Here is a 27853-nt window from a genome sequence, read left to right on the forward strand (position 1 = left end):
CTGGTCTCTCTTCCTGCTTCTTCCTGCCTCAGTCTCCTTCTCTTCCTCCCTTCTCTCCCTTCCATTCTCTTTTTCTCCTTTCCTCCCTCCCAAAATCCTCCTCTTCCACAGGCATATGAGCCAAAATTAGCTGCCCCGGGCCACCTGCCCTATAAGCACCTAAATCCCCTAAGTGGACATAACTGGTTTCAGAGAAAGGGGACAGGAGCAAAAGAGGCACCTTCATGAAAGGGATGGGGTGACAGCCCCTTATCTTTTGATCCTACATTATTAGGACCCCATCTGACGGACTAAGTGGCTCTGTCTGTGGCTCACAGAGGAAAAAGGGCACCATTGACCCCACCCCAGCCCCAAAAAGATCCTCATATTGCAGAAGGAGGAGCCTGGGTAATGGGTGGGCAAGAGCCCATGAGGAGGGCTATGCTGGCCAAGGGCATGAGGCTGGATGCCAGATGCAGCTACTTTGACCTCCATGCAGATGCAGCAGGGACAGAGAGGAAAGGGAAGCACCGGAGCACAGGGCAGCAGCACTGGTACCCAGCCACCAGCCTTACAGAACGGTGGTACAGGACCTGCGACACGTAGTGGCAGGGCCAGAAGCACATGGTACAGTTGGACACAGAACCACCTCCTCAGGTTGGGTAAGCCTGAGGGCCACCACGAGCAGGGAGGTCTCCTCCCCGGACTGTATGCAGTGGGTCGAGCCCACAGGTGGACAAAGTGGGGACACATGTCGGCATGTCTTTGCTGGAGAGGTGGGCATGTGACCATTCGCCTTACCCTCATCCCAGAGGAGGCCCGTCTTCTTGCTCACTCCTGCTTCTTCACTGTGGAAACAATCTCAAGAGTCATCCTGGTAACTCGCAGTGAGTATCAAGACTGGTGTTGGATTAAAGGCTATTCCCTCCGGGAAATGTACTGTTGAGCATAGAGAGACCAAAGGACGGGAGCTCTTAGGGTGGCCTCCCGCATAGGAAGGCAAGGGAGCAATGCTGAGGGCCACAGGGTCCTTCCTGCTGCCTGTAAGGGCAAGCCCGGCTCCCACCCAGCCAGAGAGTCACAGAGCACACCCAGGGTGCTTGCACGTGGCCAACACGGTCCCACCGACTCCCTGAAGGCTTCCATGCATGGGGTGGAGCCCCTCCAGCAGGGATGTTGGGGCTCCCAGGAGCCAGGGTGGTATTCAGCCTACATTTCCACATCAGCATCTTTCTCACTTCTTCCCCCAGGCAAGGCACTTAACCCCCATGAGTCACTGTTTATTCATCAGTAAAATGGATAGAATAATATCAGTCTCGCCGGGGTGTTATTTAGACTTATTTATTGGTGCTGGCAGTATACTCAGAGCCCTCAAGATTAAAGCAATAGATCACTGGGAAATATTATCGCATCCTGTTGCCATAGAGATGGTTGCATCCTCTTGGCCCCTCCCCGGAGCCCAGCTGTAGGACCAGGCTCCAAGGATCCGAGGAGCAGAGCTGCACCAGCCGGGACATTAACACTAACAACAGTGATAATTAAATTACACGGAGAGGAAGCCCATGAAATATGTATGGGAGAGAAATGGATTTGATTCATTTAGGCAAATGGGCATGTTTTCCCACTAGAAATGGCTCCCCAGAGCCCGCGTCTGGCTCTCTGTGGCGCTTCCTTTACACAAGGCAGAGGCCGGGGATCCGGGTGGGGCCTACGCCGGAGCAGAGGTGGGACAGAGATCCAAGGACAGTCCTCCCGAGGCTACAGCCACTGCTGGAGCCTGGAGCTGCGCTGGCGGCGTCTCCAAGGGCAGGATGCCCGGGACTGGGGCCCTCGTCTACCGCTCACAAGCAACCTCCCCACTTTCTCGTGTAAGATGGGAGAGGCGGGGTGAGGGGTGACACGGGGTGGTTGGAATGACTCAAGGATACAGGAACAAGACTGGCTTCCCTCACCAGTGACCCCTGGGGGAATGGGAACAACCACCCCTGAGTACAGAGGGGCTCCGGGCCACAACGGAGTCTACGTGTTGTCGACTCTCCAGTTCACCGTCCGATGGAAGAAGATGCAGCCTGAGCGGGGCCACAAGGCCCAAGCATTGAAGCCACATTTCCCAGCTGCACCTCCCCAACCTCCCTCATGCAGCCCACCTTTCTCACCGTCCAAGGCCGGCCCAGCTCCTTCCAGGAGGTGTGTGCACACTCGTGGTGCTGCTCGGCACAGGCCCTGCGGCGGCTCCGTCCTCCGGACAGGCACCAGCTTCATGCTCTCCTCCTGCCCAGCTCGGGAGTGAATCTTCACTACAGCTCTCTGAGCCAAGAAACAGAAACAGGTCACTGCCCAGCTTGGCGCCACTGGATGTCCTGCCCAGGAGTCTGGGGGAAGCCTGAAACCAGAGGCCTGGGTACCTGAGAGGAGGGGATGGAAGCCCCAGCTTTGAGCCAGACACACACCATGGACACCTGGCAACTGTGGCATTGCCCCAGCAACCCCAGGAAAAATGCCCTGCACTCCCCCACCTCTGTCGACCGTCAGGCTAACTCTGGGGACTTCCTCTCCCAAAGAATGGAGACAGAGTGGGTGCCCGGGAAGGTGAACGGAGGTAGCCTGGGCCGCAGCCCTCCTTTCGTGGCCTTGGTCTCCTCTCACGGTCTCTCCCTCCCAAAAGGGCCTCCGGAACAGCTCCAGTACCTCTCATTTAAACTGTACCATGAATTCGAATCCCGATGGAAATAACAGGAATGAGTAACATTTAATGAGCACAGTGCAGGCAAACAGTGCTCCTGACCCGAGAGCCCCCTGAGGCAGGTGCTGTTACCAGGCTCATTGCACAGATGAAGAAACTGAAGCTCAGCGAGCCGAGTCATTAGTTCGCAGTCACAGAGCACGTCAGCAGGGGCGAGATTCAGACCAGCTTGGTCCCCTCTCCTGGGATATTTGTATTCTTGACCGTATTGCTCATCATCCAGGGCTCATCATCCAGGAGGGCTAAGTGTGCTCAGAGGGGGTGGAGGCGGGGTCCTGACTCTGTCCCTTTGTACCTCACCTCCATTGGAAGGGAGGTGCCCTCTTTCACCTGTGTGTCCCCTGTAATGTCCAGGGGGGGAACAGCTCTCAGGATCCCCAGGACATCGGTAAGGAGCCCAGGTCTCATGGACATAAACTGGGGTGAAGGAGGAGCCCTCCCCAGCGGAGCTGCCACCAAGCTCCCCTCCGAGGTTCCCAGGGCTTCCCTTCCTGGGAAGTCGCTGCCTGAGCCTGGGCTTGCTGTCATCCTGGAGGGTTTGCCTCACTTAGGCCTTATATTCCCTCAGACCAAGGGATAGAGCCTCATTCATTTGAGACCTAGAGTACACTGCACCCCTCCCCCAACACACACACACACACACACACACACACACACACACACACACACACAAACCACCTCTGTCTGATTCAAAGCCCAGAGCTTTCTGTGCTCACATCACTGAGGCTCAGAAAGATTAGCAGAGCCCCTGCCAGTAAGACACTGGGCCCTTGTTTCTGTGGCTCTGGGGGTAGCAAGCAGAGTGCTTGTGCCCTTGCACAATGTCCCTTCACCCCTAGCGATGTTCCAGGCACTGTTCCAGGTATAGAGGAGACCCAGGGAACAAACAAACCCCAGCCCTCATGAGGTTCATAAGTACACCAGATGGCAGCGTGCACAGGACCAGGAAGAGAGCGAGGAGAGCAGGTGACAGCTAAGCAAGCATCTGAAGGGAATCTAGGAGCTGACCCCAGGGCGTCAGGAAATAAGATTGCTCCAGGCAAGGACACAGCATGTGCCAAGGCCCTGAGGCTCAGCCTTCCCACTGTGTCTAGGGAAAGGGAGGACACCCTGTTGAGCTCCTTGGGGCCAGACGATGGCCTGGCACTTGCCAGCGACTTTTAGAGTCACCCGTAGCCATTAAACAAGGTTAATACCATCTTGCTGTGGAGAAACTGAGGCTCGGAGATCTCGGGTGGCTTTCTACAGTCACTCGCTAGTGTGTGTGGCTTGATGGTAGGTCTGGCTGGTTCCAAAGCCTGTCTCTGTCCACACGCCCTCCTGAATGCTGGGAGTCCAGCTCCCCACGGGCTTACCTGGCATACCTGGAGGGTGAAGGGATAAATGAGTGAATGAACTAGCGGACACCAAGACGCTCCTTTGATGTGGCATCTCCTGGCCCCTGCGGGCAGGAGACACAGTGGCTAGGCGGGGGATGGGCTCTGGGGCCACGGCTGCCTAGGCCTGCTGTCCGTCCCACTACTGCCCCCACCACCTCAGGCCAAACCCAGGGAAAACCGAAGAGTGACCCCCGCCCCGAGTCGGTCTCCCTCTGACCAGCTCCAGGCCCAGGATTAGCAGGTTGGGTTGATCAGCAGGGGCTACACGTAGACACCCCCTCTTGTCTCCCAAGGTGTCCTGATCCACACCCGACTGCTGCAGCCCCTGAAGAGTGGCGGCAAGGAAAGGACCATCCCTGCCCACCTGGCCAGCCACCCCATTTCCCACCCTCACCCTTTGGGTCCCCGGCACATGAGGCTTCCCCTGGTTCCCTGCAAGGAGCCTCTTGTCCTAGGCATTGGGGGGTCCTAGGCATTTCTCCACAGAAAAAGCTCTGCGTGGCCACTCCTGCTTCTGAGACTCAGCTCAGACGCTGCCTCTCCCAGGTGGCTTCCTGACCCCCACGCTCCATCCATCCCCCCTCGGAGGCCCTGCCCACCATGGGCTGACCATACGCTATGGCCACAGCTCTCAGTGCAGCCCTCCTCCTGGAAGCAGCCCCTGCCAGCACAGCCCACTGCCCTCTGTCCCCAGACAGCCACCAGCAGGCTCTCCAGAAAGAACTGGGAAGGGAACCAAGCTCTCCTCGCACATCTCAAGCAATGTGTTTTCTTTTTCTGAGAGTGCTGCAAATCCATTTCCCCGACAGTGATGGAAATGAGTATTATCAGCAGTGGGGAGAGCACATTATAAATGATTGCACTTGAGTCCGTTTTTAAAAGGAGGAAGTCAATATGCTCTTCCCGGCATCATCTGCTCCCCTCACCTGACCTCTGTGCTCAGGCCCCAGCTGCTCTCCCCACCACCCTCTCTTCCTTCCTTCCCAGAAGGGGCTGTTCCTTTCTCCAAACTGCCCACAGAGCCTCGGGGAAAACAGGCTTCTTTTCTGGGGAAAGTGCAGGGTGCAGGCACCCGCACAGGTCCCTTGGGTAGAAGTACTTGATCTCTAAGGACAGTCTGTGCTTTTGAGAAACCTCCAAGGAGCCCAGTAACTGCACTGCCCCAGCCTCGAGCCTCTGAAATTACACCAAGGGTGGGCCTACCACACTCTGGCAGCGCCCGCCATTCCCACGCATCATTTGCAAAACCCGTGGGAGCACCTCCACCTGACAGGCAGGCAAGGAAAGAGGCTCAGAGGAGCAAAGCAGTGCCCACATGTGGCTAAACCAGGCTGTCCGCAGCAGCACCATGGGCTGACCCTGAGCATGCACAGACCCTAGGGCCACAGCACCCAGCGTCAAGCTCCAGCTCTGCCACCCACAAGCTGTGCGGCCTGGACAAGTCTCCTAACATCTGCAAGCCTCCTCTCAGACAGGACTGCTGCAGCCTCCTGGATGCAGGGCCTGGGCTGTCCAGGGAGGGCCGGGCCAAGGCAGGCGGTGAGCGAGGCAGCCCCTCACCCGTCCCTGCAGGCTGCCAGGCCCCTGGGGTCTGCCGTCTCCCCTCCTCACTGGCCTGTCCGTGCTCTCCACAGGGTGCAAAGCTGTCCTGGCCTCCCCCGGCTGCCCCCCTGCCAGGAAGCCCGCAGCCTGTGTGACAACAGCTGCGCACACCCTCTTGGCCTCAGGCTAGCTTTAATAATGAGTGTTCCGTGAGAATTCCTTTTACTTTATTAACTCTCCCTCACCCCAAAGTCAGGCCATTCATTTTTCTGTTCTGCTTTGGAAGCATTTCCACAAGCCCACTCTGGAGGCAACATGATTCAGCAAAAACTAAGGGGTGAGGGCGAGCCAGCGCCACATGCCTAGGCCCGGTTCCAGTTGTACCGCCAACAGTCTGTGGCCTCAAACGCTGTCCCTCCATCTCCTGCCTCAGTCTCCCCTTCTGTAAAAGGAAAAGCTTGAACAAGAGAAGTCACCGGGGCCCCTTCAGCAGAAGTAGCTCCTCCTTTCCAGGCACGAGGTGACCTGTACAGGGCCTCTCGCAGTCGGGATCGTGCCTGCTCGGGGACAGCGGACAGCCTACATTTAGGGACTTCCAAGCCCCAGAGCCGTGGCACTGCTCACACTGTGAAACCCACAGAACGCGGTTTTGAGCCCCAACTGGAGTTTCCGGGCTACCGGCTGGAATTCTGCTGGTCACTGAAAGAGGAGAAGAAGCAGAAGCGCCTGACGTCAGGAATGACATGCCCAGCCTGGGCGTTACACTCCTCACTCCTGCACACGATGAAGCCAGAATCACGCACTGGGCCCCCTCCCGCCCCTCACCACTCCCCACAGACCACAGGGGAGCCAGGACGTCTCCCCTGCCCTGTGCCAGAAGGTGGAAAACCGGGCATTTGGGGAACAGCCCATTGACCACCACCCACACCGGTGTCTCCCAGGCTGGGGCTGAGGCGGGGCTGCCTGGCCACGAGGGACGAGGTGAGCAGACAGGTGCCACCTGTCCAGCTCTGAGCCCTGAACAGGGAGGAAGGAGACTCTCACCTGTGCAGGCTCCCCTGGGAATTCTGTGGGCCCGTGGGAAGTATGGGGCGTACTCTGGGATCTGAGCACCCTCGCGAGGGCCCCATGTACAGAGCAGCTTCTCAGGGGAGCAGGAAAGGCAAGACCCCACCAGCAAGCACCTTGGAGCCCTGGGGACCCCAGAAATGCAGAGGTGTGAGGGTGGGGAAGGTCGGAGGGACCCACGAGGCCAGAATTAATCCTTGGGAACCGGTGCTGCTCACGTTGCTTCCTGCTCAAGAGCTTGAGACCAGACACCCCAGTGCTGCCCGGGGAGATCCTTCCCGCCAGAGCTGCAGGGGTGGCCTAGGCAGAGTCACCATCCCAAGGCCGTATTCACTGCGTCTCTCAGCACGCCAGGCTTGGGCAAAAACCGGCACCTGCCGAAGACCGGACACTGTTTATTCGTTCGCCCTTCGCTCACTCGGTGAAAGAGGTGTCAGGCGTGAGCCGTCGCCAGCCACTTCCCTTGGACACTTGTAGTTGGCGCAGGGACTAAGCTCTTAACCCCAGGTGCTCCCTGACCCTGCAGCCCTGACCGGAGCATCCTCCTGTGTTTCCGTGATTCCCCACACCAGGCCCTGGGGTGAGACGCCGCCCCCTGGCCCCGTATGACGTGGCATCCTCCTTGGAAGCCGGGCGGACGGCTTCTGCAGCAGGCGGGCGAGCACTCCAGTTGCACAGGTGAGACTGGAGAGGCCAATGAGACTTTCTTCTTGGCCCCAGCTGGTGAACTGCCCCGTGAGGACTAGGCCCAGCTGACCTGTCTCAGGACAAAAGAGAATACACAGCAGCCAGCAGTTCGCTGCATTTTCCTTCAGGGAACCAGGAGAACCACACGCATGGGAGCCTCCATCCCAAGATGATGAAACCTTTGGCTTGCCTTCAGGTGAGGCCCTTCTGGTGCCTCTTCCTCTGCGAAGCTTTCTCTGTACCCCTGACCACCCCTGCCCCCCTTCACCACAGCTGGAAGGCCCGGTCTTGGGTCAGCTGCCCCAGTACATAGCGGGTTCCCAAGGGCGGGGGCCCCGTATCACCCTTTTTGGCCTCTGAGCCCAGCACACGCTCTGCCTTGACGTGATCAGGATGCTCATAGGATGGGAAGCGGGAGTTCATTCGCACCCACCTCATACCAACAGAGTATGAGACAAAAGCTATTACTTTTCACATTCTCTTGATTTTTTTAGATAACTTTTGTCTCAATAGAAAATACATAAAATACCAAAACATTTAAAGCTCAAACTCACTGTTGACTACCATCACCGTCACCGGAAATACTTTCATGTATTTCCTTCCAGGCTCCTCTCTATGCTTAGCTTCTGTTTGTTAACAAAGCACAATTACAAAGATTGGGTAGGATTCCACCGCCTGGTTTTTGCATTCGAGATCATATTGCAAGCACTTTATGGTGTTAACCCACGTGCCTAGTAACCCTGTGATGCTGCATGGCATTCACTTGAATTGCTGCACAATTTCCGTGGCTGTTCCTCTAACGTGGACGTTAGGCGGTTGCCAATTTCAGGCCAGGTAAAGCCTCAGGGTCTCTTTGGGCACGAATCGTGGTGTGCGTGTCCAAGCATGCGGGGCACGTCCATCCTCACCTGGCCTCCTTGCTCAGAGTCCTGCCTTTGTTAAGTCCTGTAACCTGGCACACAGCTGGCTCCACCTTGAGAGGAGACCCAGAAAACGCCCCTGTGCGGGCTCCCCCAGCTGCTCCTGGGCCTGAAGAGGGGCGGGTGCTTGCAAGCGGCGCTCCCCCAGGCTGAGCTCTCCCCAGTGCTCCTTATCCCTCCTCTCCTCGCCCCTTCTGCGGAGGGCTGGCCCCGGGCCACCATGCACCAGTTGTGCAGGAGCCGTACCTGAGGATGAGCTGGTTACTGGTTTGGAGGAAACCAAGGCTACCTTGGGGAAAGGCCCAGGTGGCCCTTCCTACAAGCACACGCAGGCCCTGTGGACGGGGTGGGGAGGGGTTGACAGATGGGCTGCGGGGTCCTCCCTGGGGCAGGCGGTCCCTGGCCACAGGGTTGCTCTCCTCTGTGCTCTGCTGGCTTCCCCTCCGCTCCCACCAAGTGGGCTGCCAGCGCCACAGAAGCCCCTCCCCCATCCCCTTCTCACCATGGTTGTTAGTTTTCTCGGTTCCGTGTCCACTTCTGGAACCTGACTGGCCCAGCTCAAGCCCTCGGTGGCTTTCTCTGGGGCCCAGGTGGCTGGTCAGATGCCAATAGGTTCCTTGTTCAAGTGTCCTCCTCTGGTCACTTGGCTCAGGTTGAGGGAGAAGAGCAGCCCTGACCCCAGTGACCTAGTGCCGTGGATGCCCTCGGGAGGGGGTCACCACAGGTGTGAGGGGCAAAGGACACTGGCCCCAAGGGTCTGTGGCATCAAGGGCTGGGAACACACACAGCTGAGCGGTGACCCGAGCATGAAGCACACCCTACCTATGGTGGTGCCCAGCAGAAGGGACTGTGCTCCTGGATGAGCTGAGCAGGGCCCAGCAGAGCCCATGGCACCTGTGATGGCACCTGGCACAGGGCATCAGCAGAGAGCTGTTCCCACACGGCTGGGCAGGTACTAGAGGCCTCTGTGTGACATCTATGGAGACAGCCAGGACCCAAAGGAAGGAGGAAGGCAAAGGGAGCCCTTGTGGGGTGGGAGGTGGAGGGCACAGCATAAAAGGGGCCTGCAGGAGTAGAGGCAGAGGCAGGAAACCCCGTGTGCTAGGCTGCTGGGGTGCCGTTAGCCACTGCAGGGTGGGCCACAGGTGCAGAGAGCGGCCTGGCCCCATCCTGCCTCAGCCTTGGCTTTGGCCTTCATGTGCAGGACAACTGTGCCATGAGGATCCTGGCTGGGACAAAGGGCAAATGGGTCCAGTGGGTCCAAATGGGCTTGATCAGGTTGGGCAGCTCTGACCAGTCAGAGGCAACGTGGGGGTGGGCCAGTAATGGTTAGTAGCAGAGCTTTGCTTTAGAATTGCTGGGTTGTCCCACCCTGGGGATTTCTTGGCCATAAGACGCAGAAGTGGAAGAACCAAGGACGCAGCTAGAGTGTCACTCCAGCTTGTCCCAATTATGGGACCCCACCACCACCACCTCACATTAATGAAACCACAAAGGGCAAAAACCCATGAGTAACACAAAGAGTCACTGGAATGAGTGAAGTGTAGTCCTGTGAGTGCCATCCTGGGAGGGAGTAGGGTCAAGCTCGGAAGGGACTTGAGAACGTGGGCAGGGCCACGGACGGGTAGGGAATGACGGGTAACCAAACGTGACGCCCAGGAATGCAGGTCAGTAAAGTCTGTGCCGGTCACAATGAAGTCCAAAGCCAAGGGGTCAGCAGGGTGGGTTCTGTCTGAGGGCCACGAGGGAGAGATGGGCCCCAGGCCTGTCTCCTTGGCTTATGGATGCCCGTCCTCCTCCTGTGTCTCCACGTCGTCTTTCCTGTGCGTATCTGTGTCCTAACCTCCTCTTCTCACAAGGATTCCAGGCCCACTGGATGCACAAATAAGGTCACATGCCGAGGTGCTAGGAGTTCAGACTTCAACATGTGAAAGGGGGAAACTCAATTTAGCTCAGAGCAGCAAGCATAGACGGGCTCGCACAGCCTCGCCGCATCAAGGGAGGCCTGGCCTGAGGATGGAAACTGCCCGAAAGCTTTTTTGCGTCTGCATGGGCTGCGCGCCACCAGGGCCACGGGCTGCTGCTCCCATGCTGCCACCCAGGAGGCAGCCAGAGAGGAGGGAGCCAGGCCCAGAGCCAGCCGGAGCTCCAGCAGATCCTGTTGTCAATCACCAGACACCCCGCTGCCTACTTTGGACCCTTAAATAACACACTGAGTTTTGGGCCAAGGCTAACTTTAGTTGCAGTGATGCTGCTAACGGGGAAATAAGTAATCGTCATTAGGACTGAATCCAAATGGATGAGCCAGCCTGGGTCTCACTCAGATTTGGGCGGCGGCGGCTGCTTCTTCTTCTGCTTCTTCTTCTTCTTCTTCTTCTTCTTCTTCTTCTTCTTCTTCTTCTAGTTGTCACAGTTTGCTGGCATAGTTTTTCCTAAACTGAAGCGGCATGAAAGAAATCTGTTACCAAATATGACACATTACCATGAGGGAAATATTAAAGGAATTGATTATTCTTGCTGTTTTACGAACTATCCCAAAATTTAGTGGCTTTGCACAATTCCATTTTAGAATATCTCACTATTGGGATCCCTGGGTGGCGCAGCGGTTTGGCGCCTGCCTTTGGCCCAGGGCGTGATCCTGGAGACCCGGGATCGAATCCCACATCAGGCTCCTGGTGCATGGAGACTGCTTCTCCCTCTGCCTGTGTCTCTGCCTCTCTCTTTCTGTGTGTGACTATCATAAATAAATAAAAAAAAATTAAAAAAAAAAAGAATATCTCACTATTTTGCGGGTTGGGAATTGAGGTAGGACTTGGCTGGGTGATTCTTCTACTCTGAGTGATGTTACGAGGGCTGCTCCATGGTGCTCAGCTGGCTGTATGGCTGGTGCAGGAGGTCCCCACTCACATGCCCAGGCCTGTGTCCCTCCTATCATGGTCTCAGGGCCTCCCACGTGGCCTCTCCAGCAGAGCTCCAAGGGCAACAGTCTAGGCAGAGGTACTGGGATCCAGGCCCATACTTGACACCAGAGGTGGTGAAAGTGCTTAGTCCCTTTCGTTGTGGGGAAAACATCTTGGACAGGAGCCGAGGGAATGGGCAGCATCGAACAATTATGTGCTTGTCAGCAACCAGCAGGGGTCTGAGCAAAAGTGCTCAGCTTGCAAAGCAACCCCAGACTCTGAAGGAAACAGCCTGCGCTTACCCACACTCACACCTGCTCCTACTACTAGTCTCTCGTGCACACTCACCCACACTCACACCTGCTCCTACTACTAGTCTCTCGTGCACACTCACCCACACTCACACCTGCTCCTACTACTAGTCTCTTGTGCACACTCACCCACACTCACACCTGCTCCTACCCACAAGTTCCCTCGTATACACACCCATAATCACACGTAACTCATGCACATTCACACTCACACATTTTCACACTGACACATAATCACACTCAGACACACACACCAGTCGTACCCACTCCCACGTACTAACACATCTCACACACACATGCAACCGCTCTCACGGACTCACACATGCTTTTACACATGACACTGAAGCACAGAGCTATGGAGCCCTGGTGGAAAGTCGCAGAGGACGCATGAAAGAAATCACCTCCTCGGAAGTCACCGATAGTCCACCAGGCACCGAGTCTGTGCCGGGAGCTGGGAAGCAGCATTGAAGGAAGGAGACAGAGTGCACGGCTGGGAGGGGCAGTGGCGACTCAGATGCTGATACCTCCTCGCTCCTCCTAGAGATCTGGTTTCATAGTCCTCAGCCCAGACATGCCAGAGGTTCCCATGGGACATCCCACTAGCGAAGAGGCCTTGTTTAGCCTGGAGTGTTGTTGTTTTTTTAATTGGTTACCAGTTTTGAAAACCCAGGAGTTACCACACAAAATCTAAATTCTGGTTTCTCTTGAAAAATTGGAAGACCTGGGAACTCACGTGATACCAGCCTGAGTGCTGCGTCTGCAGGACCCCAACAGCCACCCCCCACCTCAGGGTGCCTGTCCAGTCCCCAGCACCTGAATTGGTGACCCCCATATCATAAAGGGGCAGCTCTTAGAAATCATCTATCTCAAACCTGTCTTTCCCTGCTAAAGAATTGGGGTCTGGACAGGAGGCCCCATCGGAAGCCACAGGTGGAGCAGCCCAGGGCCACTCGCCTCAGACCACCTGCAGCAGGACCACGGTTACACAAACCCGCTCCTTGTCTTCTACTTTTCTACTTTTCTCTCCCCAGGACCTTGCACAGAGTCAAGCCCCAATGGATGCTCTATGCAGGCCCAGGAATGTGATCATGAGAGAAAACGCAGGCCCAGTTCTTCAAACTCTACCTCCAAAGGAGCTCCGTGGTTCCAAAAGCTGGACGGCCTAAGATAGAAGTTCTGCCTCCAGAGGGATGACTGTCCCCAAGTCCCACTAGAGGTCCCAATCACAGGTCTGCCCAGGGGTCAGGCCAGTGCCAGCATCCTGACCCTTCTGTGACCCACGCCACTGGCTGGGGTTTCTTTTTTTCTTTTTCCATTTTCTTTTTTTAACCAGTAGTCATTTAACTGAGAATTGATTTTATTTTTTTTAATAAATTTATTTTTTATTGGTGTTCAATTTGCCAACATACAGAATAACACCCAGTGCTCATCCCGTCAAGTGCCCCCCTCAGTGCCCGTCACCCAGTCACCCCCACCCCCCGCCCACCTCCCCTTCCACCACCTGGCTGGGGTTTCTAGTCCCTGGAGCACTGGCCCTCCTATCCTCATCCCTCCATGATCTTCCTTGATAGCACCCACTGCTCACCCAGGCCTCATCCACAGCCTGAGTTCAGAGCAACTGAGAGGACCCAGTTCCTTTCTACCCCCAACATGAATAAAGGAATTTCCAAAACCCCCACTCAGAACAGGTAACGCTGGATAGTGACACCTACCCTCACCTATCCTCAATGAAGATAAAATGAGACAATGCATGCCACACTCTGACACCGAGTAGATGCTTGAAGGATGACAGCTGCTGGCATTATTATCACCAAGGAAAACTTCACATCCTCTCCACACTAAATATGGCCTGCAACGTACGGTGGAAGAGATTCGTTAATTCTACCATATGTCCTAATTGGAAACATAGCCTGAATCAACTGCCACTTGCCAGAAGAAAAAAGAGAAAGGCAAGCCAAAAAAAAAAAAAAAAAGAAGAAGCAGAAAGGTTTTTCTTGACTTCCTACAGACTGGAGCAGTTATCGGGCAATGACTTCCCTCTAACTCTGGGATTTTCCCGACAGCTCCATCATCTGCCCTCACTGGTTTTCATATCTGCTATCATCCTACAGGCTAGGGACCCATGGGAACATCTTTGAAACCTAGCAAGACCTTTGCATTAATGGTGATCTTTCAGACGATGCACCATAGTACGCAAGGCAATTTACTGAACAAATCTGCACAAAGCAACTGTCATGCAGATGGTTATGGGCATATCAGAGCTGAGCCAGGCAAGGTCCCCACTCCAGGCAGCTCAGAATGGATGGGGCATGGTCCTTTTTAGGGTTCCCCTGGGGAACACTCCAACATGACAGAAGTGCTGGAGCCCCAGCAGTTGCGAGATCACAGAACCCCTGGACCAGCAATGGGTAGAGGATAACATGGCATGGTGCTGAGCCTCACCCTGCATCACAGAAGGCAGAAGGCCCTGCCTTCACCATGCCAGAGCTGGGAGCCAGTTGCTTGGAATGGTTACATTCAGGGGGGAAAAAGGGAGGGGGGAATCCTATGTGCCTGAGTGTTGAAGAAGTGGTCCAAGAGTAATCAAGCCATCATATATGGCCCAATGTTCAGCTGAATCAGTGAGGGAAGGAAGGAATGGGCACCCCCCTGATGGTGAGATGAGAGATGGCTGAGGGTGCCACTTCAGGTCCTCTCGGCCTCCTGTCTCTGTTCCTATTCTATCTGGTCTCTGACCAGCTCCACCCAGACCAACTTCACCCAGATGAAATGAAGTGCTTACCCCAACCCCTGCCCCTGTCACCCCTGCCACCTGGGCCTCCCTACTTACATCCCCAGAGAGGCCACCACAATTACACACATGTGCATGGAGGAGCCAGGGGTTAATACCTCAAGGTATTAACCTTTATCCAGTGGCATACAGGAAGCCATGGGCAGGTTCCTTCTTTGCACCTCTCTTCCCACACCTCAAGGGATAGCCCCGAGACCCAGGGTACAACTTCTTAGAGGCTCTGGACTCTCAATCAAGTCCGGATCAGTGAGAATCCTCCCACAGGCCCCCTCCTGCCCTGCTCCATTGTCCTGGCCCTCATGCCTACCCCCTAGGCTTGCCCTCACTAGAGAAAGAATCTGTCACACAGAAGGACCACACAGCAAAACCTACACAGAGAACATGTGGGAGGTGAGAGTCAAAAGACATCACTACTAGGTCTTTGAGGCATCCTTGTTTGACCTCAAACTTCTCCTTCCATTTTACAGATGGAGAAACTGAGACCCAAAGCTGAGCAGGGAATTCATTGTCCAAGGTCATACAAAACTCTTAAAGCATGTGTGGCTATATTAATATCAGATAAAACAGACTTCATAGAAGAGGAATTTCTAAAGACAGAGGGATATTACATAATGATAAAAGGACCAAACTACCAGGAAGACATAACAATTCTAAATGTGCATGCACCAAACAACAGGGCCTCGAAACACATGAAGCAAAACTGATAGAACGAAAAAAAAAAAAAAGCTAAAATTACAGTTGGGACTTCAACACTCTCCTTTAAGCAACTTACAGGACCACTAAACAAAAAATTAGCAATGATATAAAAGGGTTGCAAACAACACAACCAACCAACAAGCTCTAACATATGTAGAACATTCCACCCCAAAATAGCAGAATACACATTCCATAAGTGGCCATAGAACATTCACTAAGACAGACCATACCCTGGTCTATAAAACCATTCTTGAACAAACAGATGGTTACCAGAGGGGAGGTGGATGGGGGAATGGGTTAAATAAGTGATGAGGATTAAGGAGTGTATTTGTTGTGATGAGTACCTAGTATTGAATGGAAGTGTAGAATCACTAAAATGTACACCTGATACTAGTATTATGTTAACTTACTAGTATTTAAATAAAAACTTAAAAAAAACTCTTGACAACTGAAACTAATATAAAATTGTGCATCAACTATATTTTAAAAAATGGTTTTAAGTCTCAACCAGTTTAAAAGAATTAAAATCGCACAGACTGAGCTCTTAGACCATATTAGACCATAATGGAATGAAACTAGAAATCAATAAAAACACAAGGAAATCTTTAGATTTCATGGAAATTAAACAGCACACTTTTAAATAATCCATGAGTCAAAAAGGAAACCTCAAAGGCAATCTAAAAATACATGGAACACACTGAAAATGAAAACACAACATTAGTGTGATGCAGCTAAAACAGGGCCGAGAGGGAAATTTACAGCACAATTTATATTTGTATTTGTTATTTAGATTACATTAGAAATTAAAAAGCTAATCAATAATTTCCAATAAAACCTCTTATCAGCCTAAGTTCCTTCATCAAGAAACTAGCAAAAATAGAGCAAAATATGTAAAAAGCAAGCACAAGGAATGAAACAATAAAAAGAGAAGTCAATGAAATTGAAGATAGAAAAACAACATAGAAAAATCAATGAAACAATAAATTGGTTCTTTAGAAAAATCAGTGAGATTGATAAGTCTTTAGCAAGACTAATAAAAAGAGAGAAAACACAAATCACCAGTATCACTCCAGATTCCACAGTCATTGAAAAAGGTAATAAGAGAATACTGTGAACAGCTTTATAATCATAAATTTGACAATTAGAAGAAATAAACCAATTCATAGAAAACTATAAAGTACCAAAACACAATCAAGATGGAATCTAACTAGCCCTATAACCATCAATTAAGTTGAATTCATAATTAAAAAGCTTCTAAGAAAGAAATGACTAGAACTATATCGTTTCACTGGAAATTTCAATCAAACATATGAAAGAAAAATTAACAATTACCATCAATTTTAAGCAATCTCATCCATAAAACAGAAGAGGAAGGAATACTCTCAACCACGATCAAAGACAAAACTACGCTGCAATATTTCTCATGGACTTAGATACAAAACCCACAGTGAAATTTAAAAGAAATCCAACAATGTACAAAAAACCCACACACTGTGATCAAGTGGGATTTATTCCAAAAATGCAAGACTAACTCAAATTTGAAAATTGATCTGTATAATTCACCCTATCAACAAGCTAAAGAAAAACCACGTATCAGTTGATGCAGAAAAGGCATTTAGTAAAATCCAACACCCATTCACAGTTTAAAAAGAAAAAACTCTCAGAAAATCAGGAATAGAGACAAATTACCTCAGCTTGTTAAAGAACATCTCCTCCCCCCCAAAAAAAGCTGTAACTATTAATATTTATACTCAATGGCAAAAAACTGAATATTTCCCCCAAGAAGTTCTAGTCAGTACAGTAAGGCAAGAAAAGGAAAATGAAAGGCATCAAGAAGGAAAAAAAAAAGTCTGTATCTGAAGATGACATGATTAACTACATAGAAAATCTCAAGGAATTTACAAAAAAAAAAAAACCCTCCTATAACTAACAAAAATCAATTACATTTCTCAAATGAAATACAGAAAGCAAATTTTATTTTATTTTTTTTTAATTTTTTTATTATTTATTTATGAGAGTCATACAGAGAGAGAGAGAGAGAGAGAGAGAGGCAGAGACATAGGTAGAGGGAGAAGCAGGCTCCATGCACCGGGAGCCTGACGTGGGATTCGATCCCGGGTCTCCAGGATCGCGCCCTGGGCCAAAGGCAGGCGCCAAACCGCTGCGCCACCCAGGGATCCCCAGAAAGCAAATTTTAAAACACAATATGATTTACAACTTCTCTGAAGAGAGTGAAATAGATACACATTTCAGAAAACATGTATCAGATCTCGATGCTGAAAGCGACAGAATGCTGATGAAAGCAATTAAGGAAGATTAAATATTCCACTTCTTGGATATTCCATGAATTGGAAGACTCAAGGTAGTGAGACGTCAATTCTCTCTCAAGTTGATTGATAGATTTAACATAATGCCAGCAAGGGTTTTGCAGACACAGAAACTTAATTCTAAAGTTTATATGGAAAGGCACAGAAACTATAACAGTAAACAAGCCTGAGATAAGAGAAATTAGTGGTCATCTCGTTACCAATATTAAGGTGACGGTAATTGATGTGGCATTGGTAGAGGCATGAACACATAGATCGATGGAAGAGAATAGAGAACACGGGATAGAACCCGTATCTATTACCTGCCCAAGTAATTTTTGACAAAAGTGCAAAACCAATTAGAAGAATAACCTTTTCAAAAAACAAAAAATGGGGGATTCCCTGGATGGCTCAGCAGTTTAGTGACTGCCTTCGGCCCAGGGCGTGATCCTGGAGACCCGGGATCGAGTCCCACGTCGGGCTCCCTGCATGGAGCCTGCTTCTCCCTCTGCCTGTGTCTCTGCTTCTGTGTGTGTGTGGGGGGGGGGGGGGGGTGTCTGCCTCTCTCTCTCTCTCTCTCTCTCATGAATAAGTAAATAAAATCCTTAAAAAAATGAACTTTGACCTAAACCTCACATCTTATGCAACAACAAAAAATGATCCAAAATGAATCATAGACTTAAGTTCAAAACATAAGACTATAAAACTTTCAGGAAAAATAAAAACATAAGGGAAAATCTTCAGGATCAGAGCTAGGCAAAGAGTTCTTAGACTTGACACTAAAAGCATCATCTATAAAAGGAAAATTTAATAAATTGGACCTTATTAAAATTTAAAACTTTGGCTCTGTGAGTACCTACATAAAGTACGTGAAATGACAAACTACAGCCTGGAAGAATATATTTGCCAACTACCTATCTTTAAAAAAAGAACTAGTATCTAGAATATATAAAGAATGATCAAAACACAACATTAAAAAAATAAATCCAGGGGAGCTCCTTGGGTGGCTCAGCAGTTTAGCACCTGCCTTCAGCCCAGGGCATGATTCTGGAGACCCGAGATCGAGTCCTGCATCGGGTTCCCTGCATGGAGCCTGATTCTCCCTCTGCCTGTGTCTCTCCCTTTCTGTGTGTGTGTGTGTGTGTGTGTGTGTGTGTGTGTGTGTGTCATGGATAAATAAACAAAATCTTTTAAAAATAAACAAAAAATAAAAAATAAATCCAGTCTGAAGATGAACAAAAGACATGAGAACACATTTCACTCAATTAGGTACACAGATGGGAAATAAACCCACAAAAAGACAGTCAATGATCATCAGCCCCTGGAGAAATGCAAGTTGAAACCACAGGAGATATCATTATATACCTATGAGAATGGGGTTATGGCAAAAAACAGTGACACCACCAAATACTAGGGGGGCGTGCAGAGAAACCAGATGTCTCATACTTTTGAACACATCAAATGCTACAGCTTCTCTGGAAAGCAGTTTGGCAGTTTCTTTTATTTTTTTTTCTTACTCCAAGAATCCTTTTATTTAAAAAATGTTTCTCTTGTCTAAAGAATATTGTCCCAGTATTTCTTTCTTTTTTTTTTTTGTATATTTTTTTTTGGGAGTTCATTTGCCAACATATAGTGTAATACACAGTGCTCATCCCATCAAGTACCCCTCTCAGTGCCTGTCACCCAGAGACCAGTTTCTTTTAAAAAGTAAACATGTGATTGCCATTGGCCTCTGGACATTATCCTAGAGAAATGAAACCTTATGTTCACATGAAACATATACACAAATGTACACAAATGTTCACAGCAACTTTACTGTAATAGCCAAAATTGGAACCAGCTAAAGGCCCTCCATTATGTGAATAAAGAGTGATACCTCTAGGCCATGGGATGCTAACCAGTGATAAGGAATGGACTCAATACACAGAGCCTGGAGGAATCTCCAGGGAATTATGCTGACAAAAAAAAAAAAAAAAAAAAAAAACCTCAAGGAGATTATATGATTTCTTTCACAAAACATTTTTGAAATAACAACACTTAAGAAATGGAGGACAAAGTAGTCGTTGCCAGTGGGTGGCCGTGGTGGGGAGAGGTGAAGGCTAGCAGTGGGTTATAAAATGTCAACAGGAAGGAACTTTAGGGCACTAACACTGCTCAGCACCTTGACTGTGGTGGCGGATACATAAACCTGCACAGGTGATAAAATTAGATAAACACACAGGTGCGCATGCCCGCACACACGTGCACATACACGTTCATACAAATGAGCCAAAGATGGCCTGTGTGTATCGTCTCTCAGTTGTTTATTTCTCTACTACTGGCTGGGACCCATTAGGTCAAAAGCTCACAGGCGCCAAATTCCAATTTTCACATATCCAATTATTTTTAAAAATAGCCCAAACAAGCAAGGTTTTAGCCATTTAGAGACTGTCTGCTTTGCATACCCCATGGAAACTCTCCCAATAGCTGTTCCCTATTGATAAGATGAAAAGCCCAAAGCTGTGCTGCCCTTTCCAGCTCTGTGACCCAGAGACACCTGGCGTGCTGCTGAGTGACATCACCTGGACACATGCGCCCCTCTCTCACCCCCTTCTCTCCCAGAAGGTGCCTAACCCTCCTCTCCTTCTGAGAAGTGACCCACCCCCACCCTTGCTCTGGACCTCATACCGTCTAGAGAGATCCCTGCTGGGAGGGGGTCCCCCGCATGCAGCCCTGTTTCAGAACTGCCCAATCAAGCCTGTTGTATGTTACTGCCTGTCAAGGTCACCTCCTCCCCTTGATCAGCCTCACACCTCAAACCACTAACACACACACACACATACACGCACGTGTGTGTGCGTGTGCCTATATGCACCCACATAGTAAATGCAAGGAAACTGGGGAAATCTAAATAAGAGCAGAGGGTCGTGTCAATATCAGCACGTCCTTGGTGATACGATGCTATAGTTTTATCAAACGTTACCATGGAGGGAAATCTGGTAGAGGATACAGGGAACATTAATATTTCTTACAACTTCATGTGAATTTACAATTATTTCAATAAAAAATTTCTCTTAAAGTATTTCTGGCTGTTTGCAAGCTCTGCCTCCACCTGTCCTACCAGGATAAGTGATAGAATGAACAGGCCTTTTCCTCAGGCCTGAGACAGACTCACACCTTCAGCAGAGCAGCCCTACAGGACTGCTGAGCAGTGAACCACATGCATGCTCACACAGGCACACGCACATGCACACCCCAACGGGCCCGACAAGGGCCCTCCACCCTCTTCTGCTGGGAAGAATGGGAGGTCAGAGTCCTACAGGTCTGTGTAAGACCCTGGGTTCAGTTCCCAGCTCTGGCCTCTTGAGCTAGACATGCCCACTCTGAGCCCCAACAGTCTTGTCTGTAAAATGGGGATATGGTTCCACCCTCAGGCTTCTTGTGAGACCAGAGCATCTGTGAAGCGCATATCATCATCCCCATTTCATAGATGGGGACCACTAGGACAGGGCGGGGTCAGCATCCCTACCCTGACCATTTTGTCTTGTGCACCCCCTCCTCCCATGTATCTGGGTCATCAGAAACCCACATGGAACTTGTGTGCATCAGGACACATGCTCAACCCAGATCAAATTCAAATCTGGATTTTGTTAAACAAATGTTTTCATTCTTCAAAACCCCAGCCCCACATGCTACAGCAGGCAGACTTCCAGGAGCCGCAGGGTGGGGAGGAAGGCAGGGGAGAGCTGGAGAGCTTCAGGGGCAGATGCTCAAGGTTGTGACACAGGAAGGAACGGGAGGGTGCCAAAGGGGCTCACCCATGGTTCCTCCTCTGCTCTGCCACCCCCTCCCCAACATGTTGGGCCACACAGCACCTTTGCCAGACTCCTGGCTGGAACCCTCAACCCCCCACCACATGAACAGCCATGCTTGTCCATGCCCAGAGCCTGCTTGTTGGTGGGGTGGATGGAACAGGAAGTCCCCAGAGGAAATTCCAGGAGGGCTTCTGAGATGCCCCAAGCCTTGAACCCAGCAACTGGACAAAGGAAGGGAGACGTAACTGAGCCACCTCCAGGAAGGACATGACAGATGATTGAGTCCAACCACTCCTCCTGGGCGGCTGCCACAGCCAGGCTCCATGCTCAGCCCAAGAAGACAGAGTCAGGGGGCAGAGACCCCAGGGAGGGTGGGAGTGGATTCCAGACTGTCCAGAATGCCAGAACCAGGCCAAAATAATCAGAAGCCCAAGCAGCCCTGGTAATATTGTCCTCAAGCACTGATTGAGAGATTGTATTAAAAATTCCTGGGTCCAAAAAAAAAAAGAAAAATTCCTAGGTCCATAAGAGGCCTCCAATCCCCCTCTACCCCCCCCCCCCACTGTCCTGGGCCTCTTTCAGGCGGAACGTGGGAAGGACGGGGGCTGGGTAACGTGGGGCTGGCTGAGCGCTCCTCACACAGACAGGAGACAGCTCAGAGACAGACTTGGAGGGCCACCCTCATCTATATGCTAATTAGTCCATGCCAGAATTACGGGGTTAATTAAGCATCTCCGCCCTCCTTCCATTTTATCTGCCCTGGACATGGAGGCAAAAAGAAGAAATCGCAACCTCGGATCAAATTAGCTGTCCGAAGGCTGCTCAGGCCTCTCCTCTTCACAAGCTTCGGAAACCAGCCCCAACTCAATCATGTTTATGTCATGGCACCAGGGATTTAAAAAGTGATTAGGAATCCAGCCCAGAAGCAGCCAGCCCCTGACCCTCTGCTCTCAATTTCCTTGGTGCGATGAGGATGTTTTATCGCTGCATCCAGGCCACATGCTCCCTGAGGTGGGATGACCAAGTTAGTAGGAAAACGACTGTCAGGCAGGAGGCTGGGGGAGGCCCGGGCGTGGGGGGCTTCCTCTTGCTCTCCTGGGCTCTCAGTCCCGCAGCCCACTGCTTAATTGCATCAGAAGGGCAATGGTTTGGACCATGTGTCTGGCCTCCTGTGCGTCCCAGGTAAGTGACATGAATTCTTTGGGCCTCAGGTTTCTTCCTTATTAAGGGGGGACATAGCACCCACCCAGCAGAGGAAGACCATGACACGCTGTGGGTGGCCCAGACCACCCACGCAGCAGGCATCAAGGCATAATCGGCAGAATGTCAATTTTCTTCCTTCCCTTTGTTGGTGGAGAAAAGAGGATGCACCAAAATAAAACAAAAGCATTTACCTGGGGGCTTAGAATTGCAATTCGGGAAATGCAGATTCAGGTAGCACCCCAAACCGTGTCCCGTTGAGGAGTAAAAGCCTGGTATTTATTAGCAAATTACAGAAGTCTCCAGAAACTTGCACAAGTTGTCTTCCAGAAATTCTGATTGGAAGATATAATTCTATCTTACAATGTACAAAATCTGAGTACATTAGGACTATTACTAGGAAAATGTTTTTTGCGGAGTGCCCAATTTTTATCAAGAATGTGGGTGCAGCCGCTCTGTGTTCAGTCATAGGCTTTCGCCCGGTTCAATAGTTCAATGCAGTTTCTGTTTCAGAAAAAAAAAATGAAACAAAACAAAAAAACAGGATGAAGTTTTAATCTCCAGAAGAGTCCCTCTTGCTCAGAGGTTTCACAAGGTCTCATGCCTTCCATTTACCCTCTAGTGCCCCAGTCTTGAGTTCCTGTTATTCCCCACACACACACACACAAAAAAAAAACCTCCCTAATGACTCAATGTGAACTCAGCAGCAGGCTGAACTGCTGTGGGAAGTGAGCGTCCGTAATATATGCTGAACAAAGAGCTGGAAGGGTGTAGAGGTCAGGAGATGGCAGGAGGCCCGTCGAGTATCCTCGAGACACCAGTCACCATCCTCTTCCCCACTAAGGTTAGCTTCACAGGCCTTAAGAAACATCCCAAGCAGCACTGCCAACCAGCCAGAGGTGGCATCCGAGATAAAAGCCCATCAGTCAGTCCCAATATCACCACTTACAAACTGAGCCCCAGGGAGAGGCAGCTAGTTAGTGACAGTGACAGTGACAGTGACAGGAGCAGAGCATGTCTCTCCTGACATTCTCCACACCCAGACTGAGTCCATCTGTGTGTACAGCCTCGTGTCCCTGGACAGAGGGCAGCTGTGAAGAGACCCTTCCCCATAGGGAGCCTGGTGCGCACATACCCTATGGGGGTTACTTCTGGGATTAGGGTATGTTACTCAGCACAACTGACTTCAAGATTGGGAAATTATTAGGGTCTAACCTAACCGCATGAGCCCTGTAGAAGCAGAGAGCTTTCTCTAGCTGGTACAAGCAGAGGAAGTCGAAGGTTCCAAGCATGGGAAGGATTTCATGCACCTTTGCTGGCTTGAAAAGAGAGTGGGGCGCATGGCAAAGAGAACAGGCGGCCTTTAGAAGCTAGGGGCAGTCCCCAGGGGACAGCAGCAGGACACTTTAGTCCTACTACCGCAAGGAGCTGAGTTCCGCGAACAAAATAAATGAGCGAGCAAAGACGCCCTAACTAGACACTTCTGTAAAGGAGACATGCAGATGGCCCGCAAGTAAGGATGTGAGAGGATGTGAGAGGGTGTGAGAGGGTGTGAGAGGGTGTGAGAGGGTGCTCGACATCACTCATCATTAGGGAAGTGCCCCATCGCACCGCAGGGAGCCTTCAGCTCACACCTGCTATGGCGCCGGCCGTTTTCAAAAAGGACCAGATTTGAGTCTTGGTGAGGAGGCGGGGAAAAGGGAAAGCTTGTGCACTGGTGATGGGAAGTATAAATCCATACAGCCATTATGGAAAACGGTAAGAACTATCATATGGCCCAGCAGCCCCACTGTGGGTATGTGCCCAAAGAAGTTGAAATCAGGATTTCAAAAAGATACCTCCACTCCTATGTTCACTGCAGCACTATTCACAGTAACTAAGACATGGAGACAACCTAAGGTTCCTTAGATAAATGGATAAGGAAAATGAGCTACACATATACAACGGAATATTACTCGGCCTTTAAAAAGAAGGAAATCCTCCCCTTTGCTACAACACAGATGCAGCTGGAAGACATTACACTAAGCAAAATAAGCCAGACACAGAAAGACAAATACTGCACTGTCTCACTTATATGTGGAATCTAAAATAGTCAAACTTATAGACACAGAGTAGAATGGAAGTTGTCAGGGGCTGGGGACCGAGGGGAATAGAGATATGCTGGTCGAGGGTACAAAACCGAAGTTACACAGAATGAATACATTCTGGAGATCTAAAATACGGCATGGTGGGACACCCGGGTGGCTCAGGGGTTGAGCATCTGCCTTTGGCTCAGGTCATGACCTCGGGGTCCCAGGATTGAGCCCCACCTCGGGCTCCCTGCATGGAGCCTGCTTCTCCCTCTGCCTGTGTCTCTGCCTCTCTCTCTCTCTCTCTCTCTCTCTCTCTCATGAATAAATCAATAAAATCTTTTTAAAAATTAAAAAGTAAAGTAGAGCATTGTGCCCATAGTCAACAATACTGTGTTGTGTACTTGAAATGTGCTAAGAGGATAGACCTCAAACCTAACCACATGCACACACACACACACACACACACACACACAAATGGCAACTATATGAACTGATAGATGTGTTAACTTGACGGTGGTGATCATTTCACAATGTACACATATATCAAACCATCATTTTGTACACCTTAAATATATATAATTTTTCTATGTCATAAAAAAAAAAGAATGAGCAAGAAAGCAATTTCTCCCCCAGAGCCTTCAGAAGAAAACTCAGCCTGGCCGAACCTTCTGTTTCAGCCTTGAGATTCCCTGAGCAGAGAACACAGGCGCCGCATGCTGAACTTCTGACTTACAGAGCTGGGAACTAATATAGCTTCAAAGGCAGTGGTAATTGTTACATAGCATAGAAAACTAATAGAGGGAGGATGTGCAATGAATGTGCAAGGAATTAATCTCAGGTGAATTAAATTGAATCGCACTTGGTCTGGTGGGGCAGAGAAGGATCTACCTTGAATTGAATTCTGCTTTATTAGACACTGGGGAGAGACAGTATCCACTGACATGTTCTTGTTGCCACTTATGCAAATCTGACCCAATGAAAGAAAATCCTCATTATGCTCCAGGACCATGTGAACTAGAATTGGCCGTGATGAGTTCACCCAATGCTGCGGCAGGTTTTTCTAAGGAGGCAGAAAGAGGCCCTCATGGTGTCTCTGCAGACTGCAGCAGGCGGGGGAGAAAAAGGAAGGGAGGGCTTGCCTGCTCTGCAAAGCTTCTTTGCGCTTTCTTTGCACTTTATCCTTTACAAAGCTTCAAACACCATGCTGCTGAAGGCACCCACTACACCTCACACCTCTATTCCTGTCTGGCCCCGGTGACCAAAGATACCTAGCAGGCTCTTAGATAGCCCTCCCCTTGACCCAGTGCATAACCTGCCCTGGCACCCATTATACCCAAGATCTGTCCTCTCAACAGTGCAAGCCTAGGTGGGCAGGTTATCTATGTCTTACCCCTTCCTCAGCCCAGTGCCAGGCCCTGCAGGACACCAACAAACATCTGGCACACTGCGCATGTACAGAGATCCAGCAATCCCCATGTGAAAAATAATTAAACATCAAATCTGTGAGCTGCCAGAGAGGAGGGAAGAGCTTACCCAGGAGGTGTGGCAGCCACCATGTTTCTTCCTAATGGCTCTGCATTTCCCTCGTGTCCCCTCCAGACTGCAGGTGAACGTGGAAGTCTGATCATACCTGTCATCAGCTGTCCCTCACAATGCTCTGTTAAAATGACATCAATGGATTTTTTTTAACGTATAAATCCATAAGGACTGGAAAAATGAGGGAGGGGACAGCAGCACATGCAAAACTGCAGAACATTTTAGAATCTAGAAAAATGCTGGAGGGGGTAACTGGCCCAAGAGGACCCAGGAAGCTGCCATTGGTGAAGCACAGAGGCAGTGCACAGGGAAGGTAGTTGGCTGACACCAAACACCCCCCGCAGGGCCCAGGACAGGAACACCCAGGGCACACCTGAAGGCTCGAAGGAAGCATGGGGTGGGGGCCACAACACTTATTATCCCGAATGGGACAACTTGGGAGGGCCACCATCAATAATTCTGCCAGGCAATAGACACAATTGGCCTAGGGGGGAAAATCCCAGGACTGCTGAAAGGTGATGAATGTCCAATGGTCCCAGAAACTCGGGGCTTTCCATCACTTCTTAAAGCCCGTGACTCGGGACACCAAAGATTTGTTTTGGGAGAAATTAACCCAGAAGGCTCCAGCCTGGGGGACCTAGACACAACAGAGGGTGGGTGTGAGATGCAGAAGGGAAACAGAGGATGAGAGAAAGTCTGAACTTCAGCAGCAGAACCACCACCACACAGCCCACTCCTGGCTTGCACCCAGAGAGAGGACATAGAAGGATTATTGTGCAGACACCAAGTCCTAATGTCGGGGATCCCCAATGATAAGGTCGCAGTGCCACCTGCTTTCATACAGCAAAGCCTCTGATTGACTGGTACCCCCATGCCCCAAGGGCTCCTCACTCCCTTTGAGCGCTTCATTGTTAAATATGAATTGGCAGCCAGCAATCACCAAACATTTGAGGCAATCTTCTAACAGAGGAAAAATGAAACCAAAATAGAAAAAAAAAGGGAGGAAAAAATTAAATCAGAAAGATCTTGCAGGCACAGAACAAGAATAGAGTTCTGTGGGAAAAGTAACAGATGCACGAAAAACTCTTAGAATTCAAATAATAATGGCTGAAATAAGTAGGAAAAGAAGAGAAAAACTAGAGCAGAAAGAGATAGAAAGCAGAAGAGAAAAGACAAGAAACTGAAAAGGTCAATTCAGAAAATCTTCAACCTGACTAATATATGATGCAGAAAGAATGAAAAAGTTACAGAGGGAAATTATCAAGAAATGATACTAAATATTTTACAGGTCATGTTAGTCTGTTCAGGAGGCTGTAAGAAAAATATCACGAACAGCAAACACTTATCCTTACAGTGCTGGAGGCTGAGTCCAAGGTCCCGGCACAGGCAGATTCTGGGTCTGATGAGGGCCTTCTTCCTGATTCACTGCTACCCATCTTCTGTGTCACTGTGTCCCCACATGGTGGAGGGGTGACGGAGCTCTCTGGGGCCTCTTCTATAAGGATCCTACTCCCTTTTGTGATCAAAGCACCTCCCAAAGGCCCCGCCGTCCCACTGGGGAGTAGGCTTCAACATGTAAATTTGGAGAGAGGGGGACACAAGTTTTAGTCCATAGCACAGGTCATAAGACTCAGATTGAAGGGGTCCACTGGGCATCCAGCAAAATGCAAGAAAAACAACTCATACCAACCACATCATTACAATATCTTAGAATGCCAGGCAGAAAGAAGAGATCCTCAAAGCCTCCAGAGGGAAGGAGAAAGAAAGAAAGAAGAAAGAAGAAAGAAAGAAAGAAGAAAGAAAGAAAGAAAGAAAGAAAGAAAGAAAGAAAGAAAAGAAAAGAAAGAAAGAAAGAAAGAAAGAAGAAAGAAAGAAAGAAAGAAAGAAAGAAAGAAGAAAGAAAGAAAAAAGAAAGAACAAAAAAGAAAG

General features: G+C 50.2%; 1 long non-coding RNA gene across 1 annotated transcript; it reads right to left on the reverse strand.

Moving 5' to 3' along the window:
* Positions 1-7908: 7908 nt before the first annotated feature.
* Positions 7909-27620, reverse strand: LOC121481824. The gene is made up of 3 exons (XR_005985431.1): positions 27277-27620; positions 25922-26045; positions 7909-10755 (listed from the first exon to the last, which is right to left on the reverse strand). It is a non-coding gene; the product is annotated as an uncharacterized LOC121481824 (long non-coding RNA).
* Between the last annotated feature and the right edge of the window lie 233 nt (positions 27621-27853).

The sequence above is a fragment of the Vulpes lagopus genome, chromosome 24 (genome assembly GCF_018345385.1).
Source record: "Vulpes lagopus strain Blue_001 chromosome 24, ASM1834538v1, whole genome shotgun sequence".
NCBI classification, from domain to species: Eukaryota; Metazoa; Chordata; class Mammalia; order Carnivora; family Canidae; genus Vulpes; species Vulpes lagopus.